Below are 22030 nucleotides of genomic sequence, written 5' to 3'. Positions count from 1 at the left end.
AATAAGATATATCTTATGTTTAACAAAATGTGTAATATGTCTTTTTCACTGTTGACTGAGCGGTAAAGGTGGCAGCCTACCGCTCTGGGGGACCCGGGATCGAATCCGAGCGGGTCGAATAATCCCCAGGAATTTTTCGGGGGTGGTCCGTTCGGATATGTCGGGCCCCGTCCCTCACCACCCGGTCGCCCATTGTGGGCCTGGCCAAACCCATAATGGGCCTACTAAAAGAGGCCCTCTTAGTGCCCACAGGCGGAAAGAGTTAAAAAAAAAAAAACAAGAAGGGGGCCGAAATCAAATGTCTATCCAGACTTTTCCTGTAAATTTAATGAAATAAATAAATTATATATAATTATCAGTGAAAAGTCAAACTTTCGATACAACTACACAAAATTAAACCGAATATTTCATAGTTTTGGTGACCAACATTTCTGTCAGAAACTTCTACCAAAAATCGCTATAATCAGTTATAAACATATCAATACACTCAAAAATCTGCAAATATTAAAAATGTACGTAAGTTAGGGTATAAATTAGGCTCGAACCACAGTTTTTAAAGGAAGAAAGCGAAAATACGTCTCTTTATTGCCACTCGGATGCCGGAGATGGTCGATTGGGCCAATTTTTAGAATTTGGGAGAACGGACACAAAAGCGAATCTCACTTTAATTTTTCACAGAAATGAATACAGTACACTCAATAGCTCTTGAAGCATCATTCATTTGGTGTACGAATTGAAAGATTTCCTGTAAAGCAACAATTTTCTGTGTTTTCTAAAGAGGTAGCAAAATACATCAAAGATTTCTGTTTACGTTAGATTATTTTTTAAACTGTAAGTAATTTCTTGGTCCGATTTTGTCAACGTAGGGCAACGGTACATTATAACACTTTCCCATTATTGATGGGCCATAGTCGAAATGAATGTAAAATGGAGCCTACATTCTATGGAGCTTCTGGATCTATAATAAGGTAAGTATGGCAAACAACACTATTATTAAAAACTTTATTATAAGAAGCTATTACTATACCTTGATCATATTCGTTAACTCGGAAATAAGAATTCATTACCATTAATGATGATAACTTTTCCGACGTAGTGGAAAATCATTAAATACGTTTCTTTTTTTCTTTTTTTTTGTAACTCTTTCCGCCATGTGGGCACTAAGAGGGCCTCTTATAGCAAGCCCATTATGGGTTCGGCCAGGCCCACAATGGGGCGACCGCAGGGGCGGACTAAGGCCTAGGAAACCTAGGCACGTGCCTAGGGCCCGTAATTTTTGGGGCCCGAAAATTCGGTTTTTAATTTTTTTATTTTTATAATTAATTTTTATTTTTATTTAACAGAAAAACGTGATATTCATAATTATTGCTGAAACGTATCCAAATTATGCCGAATCGTTGATTGATAAAGTCGACAAGTGTGGACGAGCGTTCCCGTGCTTATGCATCCACGCCCGCGAGTGTCGATGTGTGTAAATACGATCGAGCCTCGCGCCTATCGAGCCTTTACTATGCACGTGTTTAAAAAGTCAAACGTAGCTATTTAAAATCAGTGTCTCCTGAACGTATTGCATCTTATGTGAGTTGTGATTGAAAATTGTGCAATTAAGACTTAAGTACCTAGACTTGATTGCAAATAGATTGTTTTGGATTCATAGTTAATACTTTCTGGAATTCCTAAAATAAAAATGTAAGTTTTCATAAAAGTATTACATTATTTAATTAAAATAATATATAATATAAAATACCACAAATTGTGATTTTGTTTGTGATTGTGATATTGAGTAAAAATAAATTTAATTGAAGATCATTTTCTTCTTTCTTTTAGTACGTGGTCTTTAAAATGAGTTCCTATAAACATTTAAGTGGAAGTAAAAAAAGAAAACGAAAAGCAGATCGAGATAAAGTGGCAAAACAAATGAAAAGATCGTTGGACAAATTTTTAACTGTAGATGGAGAACAATTACAACAATCGTCATCATTTTCACAAATTTCACCTGCTCAAACTCCAGAAGCATCATTTGTGTTTGAAACTATTCTGCAAAAAGACCAGCAGGAAAAATCAAGCAATTCCGTTTGTGAAGATAAAACAAAAGGAGAAAATATAACTTTAAAATCATCTCAAAGTAATGATGAAACTAAGAGTTTTGTAAACGATATTGCATTATGGCCAGAATACTTAACAGACGCCATGCGTGAGTATTATATAAAAAAATCCATCAAAATCAATAAATGGATCTTTGGAATCATCTTCTATTCGATGCAACGAAGGGTCAAAACAAATCACAAGAAAATTAACTATTGCCTCCTTCTTCAGAACTATTAATAGCGGGGAAAAAGTTAAAAGAGATTGGTTGGCTTATACTGAAACCAACAACTTATTGTACTGTTATGTCTGTAAATTATTTTCCAAGCAAACAACGCTAATGACAAAAGGGACGAATGATTGGAAAAATGTACATAAAAAATTGTCAGAGCATGAAAACTCCAGTGACCACATTAACTCCATTTTAATTTTTATAACAAGATCTAAAATTACCGGACGCATTGACACTGAACTGGAAAAACAAATTATAAATGAAAAAAAATATTTGAGGGAAGTACTTAAACGTGTGGTAGCGACAATCAAATTTCTTTCTTCATACTCTTTAGCGTTTCGTGGTAAAAATGAAGTGTTTTTTAGTGAAAATAATGGTAATTATATAGGTGCTTTGGAATATTTATCCGAATTCGATCCATTTTTGCGGGAACACATGAAAAAATGTGCAAACTGCGGCACCGGTACTATAAACTATTTGTCGTCTACAATATGTGATGAATTTATTTCTATTATATCGAAAGATTTACAACTCACAATAGTGAACGAAATAAAGGAAGCCAAATTTTACTCTCTAATTATTGATTCAACACCTGATATATCTCACGTAGATCAGCTGACCGTCATTATTTGCTATGTTCTTCCAAGTGGTATAAAAGAAAGATTTTTGGGATTTCTACCTATATTTTCTCATACGGGTGAAAAGTTGGAGAAAGTTATTTTAGAATTTTTAAATAATATAGATTTAGACATCACTAACTGTCGGGGACAGAGTTATGATAATGCGTTTAATATGTCAGGTAAATATAAGGGACTCCAATCCAGAATAAAACAACATATTTTTTCTGCCCATTTTATACCATGCGCAAATCATTCATTAAATTTAATTGGAAACGCTGCTGCCGAAAGTTGCATGGAAATGACCACTTTTTTCAATATCGTTCAGGAATTGTACGTATTTTTTTCAAGTTCTACACATGGGTGGAATGCATTACAAAAATTTTGTAAGAGCAAACACTTGAGTATTAAACCTATTTGTGACACCAGGTGGTCTGCTCGTTCCGATGCTGTGAAATCCTTAAAGGAAAATAATTAAAGTTAATATTTTTTTGTTGTATGCGATTCTTTAATTAGCAACATTAAAAAAAGATCTGAGGGATATAAAACTATTAACAATAAATTTAAAACAATTTTTCATGATAGTGATGTTAGTGACTCTTCAATAGAGGAATTAAAATGTTCTGATCAAAATTTAAACCTAGCAGAACTGAAAAATGAAGTATTACAATTTAAGACTTTTATAAGTAAAGAAAATATTATTTCGCCTGTATCCATGTGGTCATTTATTCAGGAAAATATTATTATTTCAACATTCCCTAATTTAAACATAATTCTGAGAATTTATTTAACCCTTCCAATATGCAATGCAAGCGGTGAAAAATCATTCTCAGTAATGGCCAGAATAAAAAATTTTTTAACATCCACATTAGGCCAACAAAAATTAAATAGTTTATCATTACTTTACATAGAAAAAGAGTTATTAAATAACTCTATTAATTATGACAAACTAATTGACGAGTTTGCAGAATTAAAAGTGAGAAAAAAGGCAATATAACTAATCAATCTGGGTATATTTGTTTAAGTATTATTGTTTGTTTTAATAAATTATGTATATGTTTGTTTGTTTTAATAAATTACGTTTATTTAATTTTTGTACATGTATATTATTTTTTTCCTTTTTTTTCTTGGAATCCGATAATTAAACAGAACTACATACTATATGCTTTAAAACCAAACTACCAAACGCAAAGTACGTGTCATGACTGAAAAATAGGCCCGGAATTACAATGTTGCCTAGGGCCCACTTTAGCCTTAGTCCGCCACTGGGCGACCGGGTGGTGAGGGACGGGGACCGACATATCCGGACGGACCACCCCCCGAAAAATTCCTGGGGATTATTCGACCCGTCCGGATTCGATCCCGGGTCCCCCAGGGCGGCAGGCTGTTAACCTTGACCGCTCGGCCATCCGGCCGCCATTAAATACGTTTCGTCTCAATAGAGACGAAAAGTATTTAGGCCTAATGATTTTTTCAAACTCTCGTACTACTATTGAGACAAAAGATGAAGACAAGCCGCCATTTCGTATCAAACGCGTCGTAGTGAATGAAACTCCTGATATTTGGCGTTATTGATTGATTGATTGATTGATTATTGATCATTAATCGATTTCTGAAGTATGATTGATTGATTAACCAATTGAATATGAACTTTTAGGAGCAGATTAAACAAGTATCTTTCATACGTTTTTTAAAGTCTCAATTCTTTAACATTTTTTTCATTTTAGAAATATCTTTCAAACAAATGTTCAAAGATCGAAGCGAATACGAAACCTGTGTTTAAAAACGACGATGTATTGACTACGAAATACAAGATTAATGACAGTAAGAAAATATTAAAGAATTATCACATTCGATTAGATTTGTTTTTCTTCTGTCCACCAGGAATGGTGGACAGAAGAATCGTTTTCTTTTTTTGGATAATTTCTGCTATGTAAACTCTAAGGGCTAAACACATGCTGAAGCAGGAAGCCAAGCAGCTATAAAAGTCGAGAGCAAACGAGTAATTGTTTATTGTGACATGGTCACAATGCCCGGCTGCAATTTTTAATCATATTTTTTATTTATTTAATTTAAAATATATGTTCTCCACCTGAAATTAGTAGTGGTTTGCCCCTGTATATCCATACTTTTCCGTTAGCAGTACAGTCGTGCCGGTCATCTATCTAATACCTTTCAGAGAAAAAAGTTTTGAATTAAAATAACATGATTTCCCGTTTGTATTGGCAATTCTTATATAGGTAATTGGGGTCTCCTGCCCCTAAGGTTTCCACATCTTGTCTCGAATTTCAATTAGCTAAACCATTCTCGAGATTAATAAAAGACAGACAACAGACGGACGACAGGGGAATTTAAAGGTCTACAATTTTTCAAATTGCAGCCAAAAAAGACCAAATTGCAGCCCAATAGAATTTTTCAAAAGAAAACTTTGTGAATGGCTACCAGAGATTGTCAGAATGGATGCCTGAGATTTTAGTAAAAAATAATTAAAAAATAAAATAAAATAAAATTCTTTCTCTCCGCTATCAAAAATAAATTTTAAAAAGTTCAATTTGAAAATAAATTACACAATTATATTTTTAGATTACAAATATGTAGAGCTTCATTTTATATTTTAATTATATTTATATAGGCTACATCTATAATAATAAAAAATGATAAATTATTATCGTGCGACATTGACGTCTCGAAATAACTTCTATTAAATACGTAAGCAATAATTAGAATTATCTTGAGAAACGCTTTTCTAATAAAACTAAAAAAAATTATTCGGAGAAAATATAATCAAAAGAGGTCTACGACACAATAAATCAACACAAATACGCGAACACGTGTCATTGTTTTCTTAAAACGAAATTTCGGAACGATCGAGTGTCCTACTTAATAGGAAATTGGAGGCAGTTTTTTATTTCTCAAAAAATTCCCCACGATTTTTCTACAAAATCTTACAAAATTATTTTTTTTAATATTAATTTAAAAAAAAATTACGATTGCTTATTAATTCGCGCGTAATTCTAATAAATTAACGCAATTGTCATAGATGCGAATTATTTCTTTCTGTTATATTTAATGCGAACAATCGAATGCACCAAACCTTGAGACAAATCTACACGTGTAAGAGATGAAAGATATTTGTTTTGAAAACGTGTCCTAGATTTAATTTTCGAAATCTTTTTAAATCTTTCCACTTGTCTGTCGTATTTTATTTAGAATTCACCCGAAAGCGTTTGCATCATTTCTACAAAAATGTCCACAAAACATTTGTATTTTTGGAACAATGTCGAAATTGTAGTACTTTGTATTCAAATTCACCCGGTGTGAGTGTCATAAGTCATTTGGTTTGGGCCTCGAATCAGCAGCGGAATTCATACTTAAGTTAAACAAGGGCACACACTTTGTAATTCATTATTATTTGGTGATGGGAAAGGGTCCTTTATATTAATATATTATAGCGTAGGGCCTCGCATCCCGAGACTAAGCTAATAAAATTATTATTTTTCAGTGGAAAGAGAAGGGCCTCTTATATGTTACAGCTTATTTAAATCTGGATGAAATTCGGACATAGACAGCCCTTAAAAATTTATAATAGGCTACTACAGTGGTATAAATTAAAGTTTTTTAAATGGTGATAAAGTTATTTTATTTGTATATGTTTATTATGGCTTTCAGTGAGGGATGGGTTCACCTTTATGACCGATCGGGCCAGATTCGAATCCTGTATACCTTCGTATTACAGCAATGGTGAATGGAAAAAACAATACAATAGTAACTTAGAATTTTATACATTTTGCATTGTTTATACCGAATTTGAATTCGAAATTGCATTCAATAAAATTTATTATAATTTATGCATATACGTTATGTAAAATTTTTTATTATGTGCAGATCACATACTTGCACAATTTTATTATTTTTATTTTTAGAAGATGATTTCCTTCACAAAACAAAGAATTGTAGTAATTACGTAAGTATGAAATATTGTAAGATTATAGCGTGACTATTACGAGATAAAAGTACCCCCAAATATCTGCAATACGTTCCTTTCAAATATCTAATAACTGTAGAAGAATTGAGTAAACCTGTTTTGTGAAAATTTAATTGTTTCAAGGTTCAGTTTTCAACAATTGACGGATAAATTAACAGGTTTTATAAGGGGAAAAAACAAAGTTTGAGAATTTTGATGTGTTAAAGGTTCTACTTTCAAGTACATTTTATAATTTTCAAATTATACTTCTTCTAACAATATTGACAAGTTGTTTTCTAATTGTAAATACGTTTAGAGGATTCCTCATTGAAATTATTGATAGACTAATCGCCTTATTTTTCATATTAGTATGTGATGTCTCTAATTGAAATTAAAATGGGGATCATCTTAAATTCTTTTAAATTATAATCAATTGGGGGAAAATCTGTTTTTAAGAGACTAATTAATACAAAAGTAGTTTAATTTTCTTTATGTAAGAAAAAGTCCCATAATACGGAGTGAAAGAGAAAGAGGAGATTCATTTATGTACTTAAGTGGGAGTAATAATTATAAACATTCAAAATATTTCACAAATATTGAATTTATGTATTGTAAAATGTTTTAAAAGTTTTGATAAAATTCTGATGAGTATTACTCTACTAATCAGCAACTAATAGCCTGTAGTTAGTATAGTATACAGTTATTATAGGTCTATATAGTAGAATATTATTTATTGTAATAACAAGAGGAAGTTTAACACTTCACATTACTCAAAATAAGAAATTTAAAGAAAAATAAAAATAATATTCACTTAAAAAATTTATTCGTAAAATTCCACGAAATAAATTAACATTTTAAATAATAAAAGTATATTTTGTAACATTTAAAGTTATACTTTTTTGCACATTAACTACTTTATTTTTATGGGGAAGTTTCGGGAAGTTTCGTCCTTAAGATATATTTAAAATGCATTTTTCGGCGATTATCATTTAAATTTATGATAAATTCTTTTATTGTTTCTGAAAATACTTTTAAAATTTAATATACAATATTTTCTTCTTTGCATTTTGAATGTATCTTAACTCTTGTTTTGCTTTTTCCTGCACGCCATGAAATAATGCAAACAAATACATAGTAATTTGCTATGAAGACGTACTGTACATTTATTATACCGTTTTATACAAATCCTGGTGTGAAACAATATGAAAGATAAGTAAATAATGACAATTAATTAATTAATTTTGTTACTTCATCACTTTGTGAAGTAAGACAGGGAAGAAGCAAATATTGACCAGGAGCGAGGTATACTACTAACCTTGACACATATCGTTTCGTTAAGGCATTTGAAACAAACTAAAAGATGATAAATTTTCCTCGTTTTGTATGTGAATACTTCGTAAATCATCTCGCAATTTTATCCGTTTGTGACAATTTTGACGTGTATCGCTTAGTCTAAGTATACGATTGTAAGTAATGGATTTATCCTGCTTAATAATGAGAATTTTATGGATCCGTAATTCCAAGATATACAAACTTTTTGTTCGGATTAAATGATCCATAAAAATTATACTTATCAAATTATTAATAAATCGCTAACGTTTTTATCGTTTTACGCGTTTTAATTGATGTTACAAAGACCAGCCTATTGCAATCTTAATCAAACTTCGATTTAATGCCACCCGTACGTTTGCCTCCGAAATCAACGCTAAATCGAGTGTGACACTAAACCGAAGCACTTCAGACAGTAAGAATTACATGTAGCTTGAAAACCGCGTGATTTGTTGATACTAGTGTCGTTTTCAATACATAATCGTACATTTAGTAATTCACAGATACTGATAAGTTTCAATTCACGAGCATTCGTTAGGGTGATGCTATTTAGGAAGGCGCTACATCGAGGTTTGACTGTATCGGTGACTATTGAGTCATTTTTCAGGTCTCCCTCACTGTCAGAGAATATTTAAAATTGTTACTACTTTAAGTTTAGATTTTAATTTATACGAGGCCCTTCCAAACATTAGACGTTCTCCTGTATTTAGAGTGGCCACCGATTATAATAAAATAAAAATCTATGCAAATATCAACCGTACCTCTTAGCTAAAACACTAATTAATCTCCAAAATTTATCAGTGATTACTAAATTCGAAAATTCTTCTAGAATAGAATTTTCTTTCCACGTTTAAGTATGATAAATGATTTAGTATTCGTCAGGATGTTAGCGTAACAAACGATACTTTCCTCGAGTTACACTTCACTACGCTCCTCCACGTTGAAGTACACGTAAGAACTAATACTTTAATCGACTCAATAAAAAACCCTGCACAATTCTAATTAATCTATTTACTGGAAAGTGCAGAAAAAAATATTTTTTAACATTCCGGATAATGATAATTATCTTTAATGGTCGTCACTATCCGGAATTAAGATTTCGCGTATCAACTTAATTCGTCTCATCCAGGAAATATCGATGAATAGAAACAATACAGGTATCAATTATGGCATCGTTTTATTGCAATTCTTTCGTAAAAATAAAAAAAAATACCGAAAAAATTTGTAAATAATTTAAACAAGTTTAATGATTCCCCCTTATTTTATATTTTATGTAACAGGAGGACAATTAACACGAAATTAGATTCGTTTCTATTAAGTTTTTGTTTCGTACTGCAAACGGTTAATGAAAAAGAGTAGAAACGAAAAAATAATAGAAGTAATTTACTATTTATGGTTATAATTTTAAACTTTCGCGTGAAGCATGCAAAAAATTATACTTTATAAAGTTTGGTTTTGTAACTTTTTCCAAGTTTTATACTTTGTTGTTTCCATAGATTTGCATTGTTCTCCGAACTTTTCGAACTACCACCCCTTTTTATGCATGTATATTTTTTCAAAATGATTTTGTCTCCTCGTCTTCCAACATCCGTACTGCCCCTTGCCTCCCAGCTTCCCCTTGAATCTTCTATCACCAATATTCAATCATTTTCGATAATCTTCTACCTTCTACCATCCTCAAGTGGGCACTACCGCCCACTTGAGGATGGTAGAGAAAATAGAAGAACATTTTATTATTTAATATTTATATTCTACTATAGTAAAAAGTTATGTACAGATATAGAATTTGAATAATTTACGTTTTATTACGAAAAGATAAGCTATAAAAAAGATATTACAACTGTTACAAAACATTACTATAATAATATTTCATGTTAAGTAAATTCTTACTTATTGATTTATTTATAGTTTTATATTGTCATCTTCCCTTGAACCTATTATAAGGGTATTATATTCATAGTTAACGAATAAATTAGCAATTTTTTTCTTTCAGTTTTGCGTTGTTTCGAATGAAAAACTTCACGAAATTTTCCTTAATTGAAATACCTTCCGGCGGCATTTTTGACAGTTCTTGTCTGATTCTGACGTCTTAAAAATTTATTATATATCGTTTTCCGTATATAATAAATTACAAAATATATAAAATTTGCAATTAAAAACTTTCGTAATTTACGTTCCCAGCTCTTCTTTAGTTTTTTTCAGAAGTTAGAGAGAATAATCAATTTGTCACTTATTAAATTTGGCTGTCGCTTTCCTTAATTGATAACACTTTAATTTCATTTATATAATACATTTTATGGCACGAAGACAATTGTTAAACTAACTTATTAATGCCTTCTTGTTGTAGTAAATGATATTTGTGATGTCATAATCGCGCCGTTAACGTCAAGGTCGCCGCTTGACGTCACTAACTAGTTCTATGTAAGAAAAGAGCGATGTGTAAATACATTATGTTTTTTAGAGTTTCGTCGAACCTGTAGCTGTTTACGTCAGCATCGACTTTTTAATTCACGTGAGCGCGGTTGATTCACCTGCAAGGACTGTTATTACGTCACAGGGTCTATAGTTCGTCACCCTTTTACTAACAGAGACAGTTGCGATAACGATAATCTTATTTTTTAAGACTATTCGTAAAAAGTTACTGTACAAGGTTAGATAATGCTCTTGGATATATGCTAAATTTTACGCAAAAAAAATAAATAAATAAATAATTGTTTTTCGTCGAATCGTATGTTAACGACTTTTATTTAAACAAAAACAAGGATGACGGGTCTCTCAAGGAGTCGCCTACAAGGTCTCACAACGAATTTTTATGTAGCAAAACACCGAAATTTTCGTTAGCTTTCCTGCTGTTCGAGGACGAAATTTCGAAACGTTTTATTCGGATTAATTAATCATATAAATAAATCTTTCTTGAAGTGTAATTTATAACTAGATTTGTCAAGAATTTGAAACGTGTATCGTAAACGAAAGGCACTAAGAATCGTCGGTGAAAGATTATAGAGCGCGTATGGCCTCGCTGTCTCGAAGAACCTCAAAACTTACATAGAAAGAGATACGTCTTTAGAAATTTAGTGACCGTTTAAAAAAGTTCTGAAAAATTAATTAAGGATTTTATTGTCTTTTTAATTAAAAAAAAAAAGTTCTGCGTAAAGGGCCTTATAACAAAATTGCGCCTAGGGACTCAAAGGAACGTAATTCTCTACTGAGAATCGTCCCTGTAAAATAGTAATTCTATAATGGCAAATCCCATTATGTGGCTTTGTATAGCATATATATATATATATATGCATCAAATTATTCTTTATTAATAAAACTAATTTTAAATGTAAATTGTAAAAAAATAAATTGAAAATTTTAATAAATTTTGACGCGCGACGCGAAAGTTAAAACTTGTAAATTTGCCAAAATACGAATGCTTTTATTGGCAACTTCTGCATGTAATATTATAATGTATCAACCTGTCAATATAAAATTTCAAAAATCACTATGACAATTGATATTTTTAGATAATTTTATTTCCAACACTCAAATAATTAACGGTTTACATAACAAGCAAATACATAATTATACCTTATTCTTTTTACTTCTACATTTTATATTAACGTAATATGAGATTCGGTCCTGGAAGTTTTCAGAATAGATCTTGTGTCCAATGGCGATTATGTGTATTATCGTTAGAAGATTAGGCAGGTAACTCCCTCCCCCTAACGATAATACTTCATCCTTTTTTGCAGCTACATCTAAACAGACTTACGCACGTACAGAAAGAAATATTTTCTATTTATTTAAGGGTAGGTACAGTACGTGCTCCTTTCAATTATTTCTCTCTTATCGAAACTTAATTCAACTAATGGTCTGTGAGAAACGATTTTTTTGGGCTTCAATTTGAAAAACTTGTAGACCTATAAATTCCCACCGTTGTCAGTCCGTCCGTCTGTCTTTCCTTAGCTAGACGAATAGAGTTAGATAGATAAAAGAAGAGACCAGATAGGGAAACCATAGGTGCAGGAAGCCTCGATTAACTATATAAAATCTACCGATGCAAATCGGAAGTCATGTTATTTTAATTCAAAAATACCCCCTCGAAAGGTGTTAGGTGACTGGTACGACTCTATTGTTAAAGGAAAAGGTTCAAGCTACTATTAATTTGAGATGGAAAGCATATATTTTAAACGAAATAAATTAAAAATATGACTAAAAATTGCAACCCGACATTGCGACGATGTCACAATATATATTTCGTCTTTGGCATTTAGATTGTAAACACTTTACCTACACTTAACACGGATAGTACTCTATATTTTTAAAAATTAATTTCACTTATTATTTACGTATATAGCTTTTATTAATGTATTTAATGAACTTAAAAAATGTTAAATTTTACGATAAAATTTAGCATTTGAAATCCAAATGAATATAGAATATATATTTTTTAATATTCCCTACGCCAAATCGTGTGATACATCTTCGCGCGAATATTCCGTCAACGAAATTTTTCAATGGATAATTCAAAGCATTTCTACTACATTATTATAAACGTATTTAATTTGTCATTGTCTTATTTCTTTCATTTATTTATATTTTACATTTTCCTTAATTCTTCCTTCTTCCCCATCTGTTTTAAATCTTAAAATTAAAAACTTAAAAGTTAATTAAAATATATATGAATGAAAAAATAAAAAGAAATTGTAACTTAATTAAATAAAAAAATTCAAATGAGTTAATCAAAATGGAATCTAATACAATTGAAAGGAAAGGGAATAGAATGATATTAAACTGAATTAAAACAAATGAAAAAGTAAAGGAATGAAACTAATAAGTTAATTAAAAAAGTAAAATTGAGTTTCATTCAAACAAATGAATGTTAACTTAATCACAACTAAACAAATTCAACTTAACTTTAACTACATTCAGAAATTTATTAACTTTCTGACTTGAAAATAAACTTAATAAAACCTTTCTTAAGCATCCTTTTAATAAAATTTTTACCATATATTTTAATAAATTATCTATATTAACATTTTAAGTCACTTATACAAGTCCAGATAAGTAAGGATACCCGCAAAAGGCCATTTTGCAAGAACCACGAGACTAAATTTTGAGGGTCCGAATGCTCAAAATCTGTGTAAAAATATAAATAATATAAATTAAAATCATTTTTATTTTATTTAGATATTCTTATGGCTTTTACAGGGCGATAAGGCTCCATCTCGTTTCATATCCTAATCTGCGCGATAATATATATGTGTGTGAAGTTAATCTACCTTCAAAAGCGAATTAAACAGTCGCTTAGAATAGTAGCGTTATCGCTACTAGTCGTCGCCATTACGTAAAGGCGATAGAAATTAATAATAAAGAAAAAAGTTTAATAAATTACACATATAAATTCGATTCTATGATTAACATGAATGACAAAAATAAGGTCGCTTAGGATCGATGTTAGGCCTGACTTCTATAGAAGTCTTCGAATGTCAACGCGAATTATAGAGACGTTTATTTCTATTCAGTTGTCTTAATATTTTATTCAGAAAGTGGACAAGTAGTTAATGCCATGCCATTCATTACAATGAATATTTTTCCTCTTAGAAAAATGTATGTGGTTAGCTCCCTTCCGGCTATGGCATTGTCGTGTCGCTATCACAAAGAACATTTAAAAGTCTTAAAACCTTGAAAATGTTCATTAAAATTAATAATCAATATAAACATTTTTGATAAAACCCCGGTAAGTTATTAAAGATTTTCTTTTTACCTCCAAGAGAGACTCGCAGTTTCGACCCGCGGGGGTTTTTTCCCTCCGATTCCGCAACTTTAAATAATAATATAAAAATTAAACGAAACAACAAAAAAGTAATAAATTTATTTTTGCAAATACGTTTTGTAAATAAAAGTGACATTTTATTCGATTAAATCTCTTCATAAATTTGATTTTTTTACGTTTTCTTTCTGGAAAACTTACTATTTATACATATATAAACAATACTAAGAAGTAATTTACTTGTTCTTTTTTTCCTATAGGCATATATATGTGTATATAACCGAAGAAGGAAAAGTTGCACCTTTATACCTTTATACCGATGCATTCGCGACTTTCCTCTAAAACAGTCACGTGGTCGTCACATGGAATTAAGAAAGTTTTTTTTTTTTTCTCTCGATAATTATCCGATTAAATTCGGTTTTACTAAACGAATTCTATCTTCGCCGCAGATCGAAGTTTTCCTAATTTATTTCTAGTAGGAAAATTAATGGTAAAAATTAAATAAATAAAATATAATATTGAATAAATTATGAGTTAACCGGGTCAAGGAAGAAGCTAGAATGTAATTTTATACATTTAAAAGTTTATATACGAAAAATAGTTCAATAAATTTAGCGCCGGGTTTATGTAAGAGCGATTCTGAGATTTATAATTTAATTTCGTCATTTTTTTTAAAATATGATTTTTTTCGTGGGGGAAAAGAATTAAAATTGTGTAAAATATATATTTTGAAGGACATTTTATCCTTCGTACCAAATAAAAATACTGCATTTCTTCGAATTTAAGAGGTACTTTTTTACACATTTCCGAATTTAAGATGCATCTTAAATTCGGGATATTCTTCCAGGTACATCACCCTTCAAAATACTGTATATAATGAAAATTTTACAGTATTTCCTGTTTATACTTTACTTTAAATAAATTATTAGCTTTTTTTTTACTCTTCGATTAATAGAATTAAACTAATTTTCTTTTAATTTGCTTGCGATTTTTTTCCCTAAAACTCCCTTTTAAAGCGAGGGTGAGTCTTAAATTCGAAGTAATGTTTATAAGGCTAAGTTATACCCAACATTTCAAGTTATTTTTGAGAAATATATTTATAAATTAATTCAAAGTAAAACTTAATAAAGTTTTAAATAACGATTCATTTTTCTGAAAGTACTAATTAAATAACGAGCGATTTGATTGGTCTTTTGTTAAAAAGCTTTGTTAGATTTTTTTTTTAAATAATATAGATGCAAATTAAATTAGCAAATTGTCTATAAGGATTAAATTATTAATTAGTCATATATTTAATATATATAAGAAAACCAATATTTTTTTTTTTTGCTGTACAAACAATATCGAGTGATCTCTTGTAAATTAATGCATCAATAATCGCTCAATTTTCGAATATTTTCATCGATATTTGATTAAAATGATAAATATCCATACTATAACTAACTAATTTATATACAAACAACGCATAAATTTTGTCAAAAATTCGTAAAATTCATTTATAAATGGTCTACTTTCATCCGAATCAGGAGTCGAATAGGCTAACATCAAGTTCGATAACTTTTATTAACAAAAATATTTACAAATATATTAGCGTTTAAGACATATCTTACGACTACGAATTTACCTAACAATTATTATTTTTTTTGTTTTTTGCTGTTTTTATTTAATTAAATTGCCAAATATTCAACAGGTAAACATATGTTGGACTTTATCCAAAACAACGATCGAAACGTGATTATATTAAATAATCAGATTTTATTTCAAACTCTTTGGATGTAAATTACTTGAATATTCCAAACGGAATTGATAGTTAATGGAGTAATTAATGATTGATATTATTATTCTCCTACTCCACATACAAATTATTGACGTCAAGGTTAACAAAGGGATTGTAAATTAAGGGGCAGGAAAGAGATTGTCCAGATATCTAAAATGTCTGACGTATGAGGAGGATTGTCGTAGTTGATTTCAAGGTGGTCGACTGCCCCGGGGATGGAGAATTTCCAAAAAAAAAAAAAAAACTACTACTTCGATATCGATTAATCCCTCAAGGTTTACAACAGGAAATTAATGTCGTTGTATACAAAAAGAACAAGTAAAAATTGTTTGTACAAAATGGCAATTAATATAGGGTGAAAAACAGAATTCTTATCGCGAGAAAAATTTTACGATATTGATAAAAGAATTACTTAGCTATTTAGAGATTTATAGACATTTTTTGAGATAATTAGGCATCATTCTGATAAGAGAGATTCGATCTATCTTGCAGGAAAACGCTCCAAAAAAATTTAAAAAATTGATTAAAATATATTCCAATTATTTAATTAAGAAATGATCAAATCGAATATTTATATTATTGTCTAAAATTTAATTTTTTGTCACCTATGACGTAAAATATATGCAAATTAATTCGTGACAAACGTACCGTACGTAATTAAAATTTGTGTCAAAGGTACTAAAACAGACAGCTCTTTACTATTTTTTTTAAAAAATTTATTAATTTAATTATTTGTGATTAAAATAAACTATAATTTCAAATTATAAATGTTTATTGACTAAGTTATAAATTTCTAATATAAAATTGAAATTTGTCTTCTAAGACAACTGCTCGAGTTCTGTTCTTTTTGGGGTCATTCACAATTCCTTTCTAGTGTTGATTCGAAACGATTGAGAAGTGAGCAAATGATTTATAATATAGGAAATGATATAAAGTTTTTATATATTGAAATCTTACGAATTTTTTTTTTTCTAATCGTTTGTGTTAATTCATATAAACGATAGTAACTACTGTAAGTATTCCTGTCTTTATTATTCTTTACGGCGACTCTTTGAAGGAGGAGAATTATGTTTGTCCTCAGATTCGTTTGGCGACAAAAGAAATTTTGCAGTTGACACATTTTCGCCATTAATTACTACATTGTTCGTTATAACTGTTGGCTAACTAAATTAACATTTACAACATTGTTAATAAGATGAGGATGTTGTAAGAAAGTGTGCTCTAGGTTAGCTTTTATAAAATCACAAAGTTTATTAATATCATTTTTTAATGTTATTTTTACTTACAGAAAATAAAATCTTTGAGATTGCTCTGTATTAATGAAGAAATATTCTACGTATTTTATTTGTTTAAAAAAATTGGTTAAAGGGGCCCATACGAGGAGCCGCTAAGAGGACCCATACGAGCTCTCGACTGCCCTGATTAATATCTATACGTATAATTATGTCAAAATTGTTAAAACCTTTTCGGAAAACGAATTAACTCTTTGTTCGTGAACTACATCCATGAAAATTATGTTAAATTTCACAAAAATAAGGCTCTTTATAATAGAAATTCTATTTAGTTTATGTCAGATAATACGATAAATGAAGATATTTTAGTTAATTCATCTTACATGATGATGTTGATAGTATTCTCTTTCTACATGATAGTTTTTTTTTATTTAATTACAGTAGAAATGCTATTATCCGTCGGTGGTCAGGACTGGATAATTCCCCTCTACCAGTACAGAAAAATTCATTTATAATCCACAATTAATACACAATCCTATGCGTACAGTACTGTGCAATCAACCAACTGTTTATTTACTATACAGTGTAGCATTTATACGCGATGCAGCATTTTAACTAGCATACAATACAGAAGTATAGGCTTACATATGGTAAAATACAGTACAGTATGTACCGTACTGTACATTATTGTGACAATAGCAAAAAAAAAAAAAAAAAAAAAAAAAAATACACCCCCAAAAATGAATTTAGTACTCTGACGATTAACAGAAACTGACGGTTATAAGAGTGTCGGATAATCGAGTTTTTGCCGTACATTAAAGAAAATGAAGTGTTTCCTACGGTAGTGTCCAATCGTGCACATTATAATGTTCAATTAATGTTGAGTCATAGTTTTGAGATATGCGCTGTAACTCTACAGCGTAGCCAAATCCAATTAGTGAATAAAGTAATTAAAAAGATAACATTTTTTATGATGATTTTATTCGCAAATGGAAGAAATTTCACTTTTCATTTAGCTGAATTTCGCGAGGAGTAATTTATTCCTAAAAGAAGAAATAATTAGACGATTTCGAAACAATTCAGCGACTTCAATTAGAATCAAGAAATACAAAGTTAGAAACCATTTCTGACTGTAAATTTAGATTATGCAATCGTACAATAGCCATAAATTATCTCTTTTTTTCCTTATTTATATAATACAAATACTATGTCAAAGTATTGCAGATGTAAAAGTAGAGATGAAACTCAATAGATTCGATCGTAATTTACAGATATATTTAATAAAAGTCTTTAATAAAAGAGAAAAATTGTTTCGTATAAAACAGATTTAATCAAGAGATTATTAAAACTTAGACTTATACATCAACATTAAATTAATTTATCATTAACTGAGGCAGGTCTTTTTACTGGAGAGCCAAAAGGGCCATTTGGTCCTGGCCTCAGATTTGCCAGACCTCAAAAATATTTGTTATGAATTATCTATTTAGTTGCATTTCTTGTGTATTAAAGAAAACACTCCTTTATTTTTCTGTCCTTAAGTTTTTTCGGATGTACTGGAAGGCCTGAGAAGATAAGTAGTTGGGCCTCTCTCTACATCCGAAAGGCCCTGAAATTAGGAATAAAACAATGAAAAAAACAATACGAAAAGAATGGATATATTTTGTTTTCTACGAGGAACATATTTCGAATTATTCTATAATGAAAGCCGCCATTATTGAAAAATTGCGTGTTAAGAAATCGTTTCGTGTTCGCATCAACGTCATTAACATTTTTAATAATTATTTTATTCCACGTCATTAACAAATCCTATTTCTATTTTCAAATACGAATCCACAAACATCTTACGTAAACTTAATTTAATTATTTTTTTCTAGACTGACTGTAGGTATTTGTTTTATACTTACGTAATTAATGAGCTTTAACTTCGTTGTTAGGATCTTTTTTTTTTTCATAACAACCAAGGGGTCACCCATTAATTACGTGTAGGCCTAAAGTTTAAGGGAGTGGGAGTCACGAAATGTACTGTTCATCATTGTACACAATGGGGGATCGAGGCATTGTTTACGTGGACTTTGTTTTAGTGGTATTAGTGGCATACTAATTTGTTATGTAAATAAACTATTAACTAGGAAGTATTCGCAGAACTTTCTAATGTCGGGGGTCCTGAACTATTGTACACGTAATTAAAGGAAGGGGATTTGCCGAGAGTACTGTACATCATTGTACACGTCCAAGAGGGGGAGTCAAAAGTGGCTCAGAATCTGTACACGTAATTAATGGACGACCCCTAAACGAGTATTTAAATGAGAGTTCAATACGTTTGAAAATATAAAAAATATCAGAGAAGAATATAATACAATTTATTTTTATTATTTGAAGCAAAGATTCATTCGACATCATCGAGCTTGATTTTATTAAGTAAATCAATAAATTAAATCAATATTTTTAAAATGATAATTATCATAAATTACTTTTCATTTTATTTGTACTGTTTGGTTCTTTCTTAATGTAAAAAATTCTTTAAAAAATATCATAACTTAATTACTACAACATTATTTAAATATATAATTAATACATATAGCGATATCTATAAAAACGACATTTAACATACGCATATAGGATATATAAATATGCTTAAAGCGTAATTGTATGATTAAAATAAATCTTTAACGTCCTCGAAACGACTTTCTCAAGGTAGTAGGATCGTAGATAATAACTGTACAGTTTATAATTATCCTACGGAATAGGAAAGGATATTTTTATCTGGAACCAAGCACGATTTAATTAAATATTTATTTACTTTTCAGAGTGAATATTACTCATAAAATGATTCCATGATTTAATCAAATTCTTCAGAACTGCTCGTCCGAACAAATGAATGTTCGTCATTTTATTCACTTTCTTGCTTTATTTATTTTGGACATACAGTCAGACCTCGATATAGCACATACTTGTAGAGCTCATTGAATGGATTTTCCCCAGAATCCTCCGGTATTTATGAATTATTAAACATAGAATTTGCATTGCAAACGACTTTCTTACCTCAAATCACGCGACTTTTAAACTCTTGAACATGTGTGTAGACGTCATTACTAAATATAATTCCTATTGTTTCCTGGTACTTCGATTTAACGCCAATTTCAGTGGCCAATAAACATTGACGCTAAGTCGAAATTTGGCTATCATTTTAAATTATTTTTTTTAACATTACGGGCCTATTAATGCGATTAGATTTTAAAAAAAACTATGTATTTAATAAATATGACATTCGTGTAAGTTGCAAGCCGATACTGCACTTTTAAGTACGGGTTTTTTTGTTTTGTTTTTTGTATTTTTGCAGAATTTCGTCTTCTAGAAAAGCTTACTAGAAGAATTCTAGAATTTTGAATTTATTTTACGCAAGACGAATGTAGAGAAAACCAGTCCGCATAGTGTTCTTTATAATTTCTCATTTTATTGACTAATAAAAACGCTATAAAATTTCTTTAATAACATTTTTAGGTTAACATAAAATATTTTATAACATATGAATAGAAAATTGTCTTTTATCTTACGATGTATTTAAATTCGAGATCATAAACAATTGATGTAAGAAAAGATTTTTTTAAATATTAAATCCAAACTAAAATCTGAAAAATTATGTTGTATATTAGTAATAATTATACTCCAATACCTAAAATTCCATAGCGGATCAGATGATTTTTTTAAACCGTTTGAAATAGTGCGTAAATCCGCATTTACGCATTCGAGCATTTTATGAATTGCTTATGCTTAATATTAATTTTTTTTAAATCGTTTTCTTCCCTAATAATTGTGCAGAGAAAGTAAACTCCGTTTTATTTATTTATCTATTTGGAAATGCCTCTTAATTAGTTGATACAGACTTTATCTAAGAATTACTGCATTAAAATTTTTATATTCTAGGAATTTTTAATATCAAGAAGTGCTTTACAAATAATTTTCATAGAATTCATCGTGGTGAATTCTATGAAAATTATTTGTTTATTATTTTTTTTTTTTAATACCAAAACAACGCTCCAGTTTTAAGCATTTTCAAATAAAAATTTGATTTATAGGACTGTATAGTAGATTTATATAAAAATGCCAAGAATATATTCGTCTAATGTTTTGTTTAATTTAAAATAAAATAACTAAAATATCACATTTTTTCTCTATGACATACATTTTAAAGTATCGAACAAAAGTCGTATCGCAAGTTACACTTCATCAAGTTATATGAGTCACGTTAAAGTATCAATGCCTCCATTTTCTGAGTAGTTTTTATGGTCTCTAATCATAAAAAATCGTGATAAATACGTGTGTTATTCGTGTATAAATATGTATATTATTTTTTACAATCAGCTCTTTAATAATAAATTAATAAAGTACAAGACAAACGATTGTCGTTTTAATTATAACCGAATGAAAAAATTTAAATATAGAAGTTATATTCTATACTTATAATTTTTTTATATTTAATTAATTATGTTTTATATATTCTATAGCAAAAAAAACCCTCACGTGAACGATAAATATAACTTTTATAATCTATATCTGCTGTTAGTATCTGGTTTAAAAGTATGTATTACAGTCCTGTAATTCACTGGACATTTTTAACAAACGAGAACAAATCAATTCAAAAATCTCACTTGTCACAGAGATTTTCCTCTTAATCTATTTTCGTTAAACACGCTCGAGAATTTAGGCCTATATTTATGTCTAGTAACTTTTATAAATTAATCGCCTCAAGTTTTATTTTTTAATCGATCCACAAAAAGAATGTCGTTCGAGCAGTTTACAAGGAACCACATTTATTTAACACGTCGCAGTCTCCTAGTGAAAGTCGATCAAAATGGCTACTACAAAACTAGCAGATGGAATCATCATACTTAACGGTAAGAGACCTTTTCCTATGTTTTCCACTATCTCGACTATTTGGATCGGTAAAATGCGGACTTATTCCGGGCTTCCCCCGAAAACAATTGATCTGATAAGGCGGCCATTTTTGAAATCGTTTACACCAATAAACAGTAAGG

The sequence above is a fragment of the Centruroides vittatus genome, unplaced genomic scaffold, assembly GCF_030686945.1.
Source record: "Centruroides vittatus isolate TY-2023 unplaced genomic scaffold, ASM3068694v2 contig_738, whole genome shotgun sequence".
In the NCBI taxonomy this organism is placed as follows: Eukaryota; Metazoa; Arthropoda; class Arachnida; order Scorpiones; family Buthidae; genus Centruroides; species Centruroides vittatus.
The sequence above is the reverse complement of the archived record's forward strand: the minus strand, read 5'-3'. Positions refer to the sequence as shown.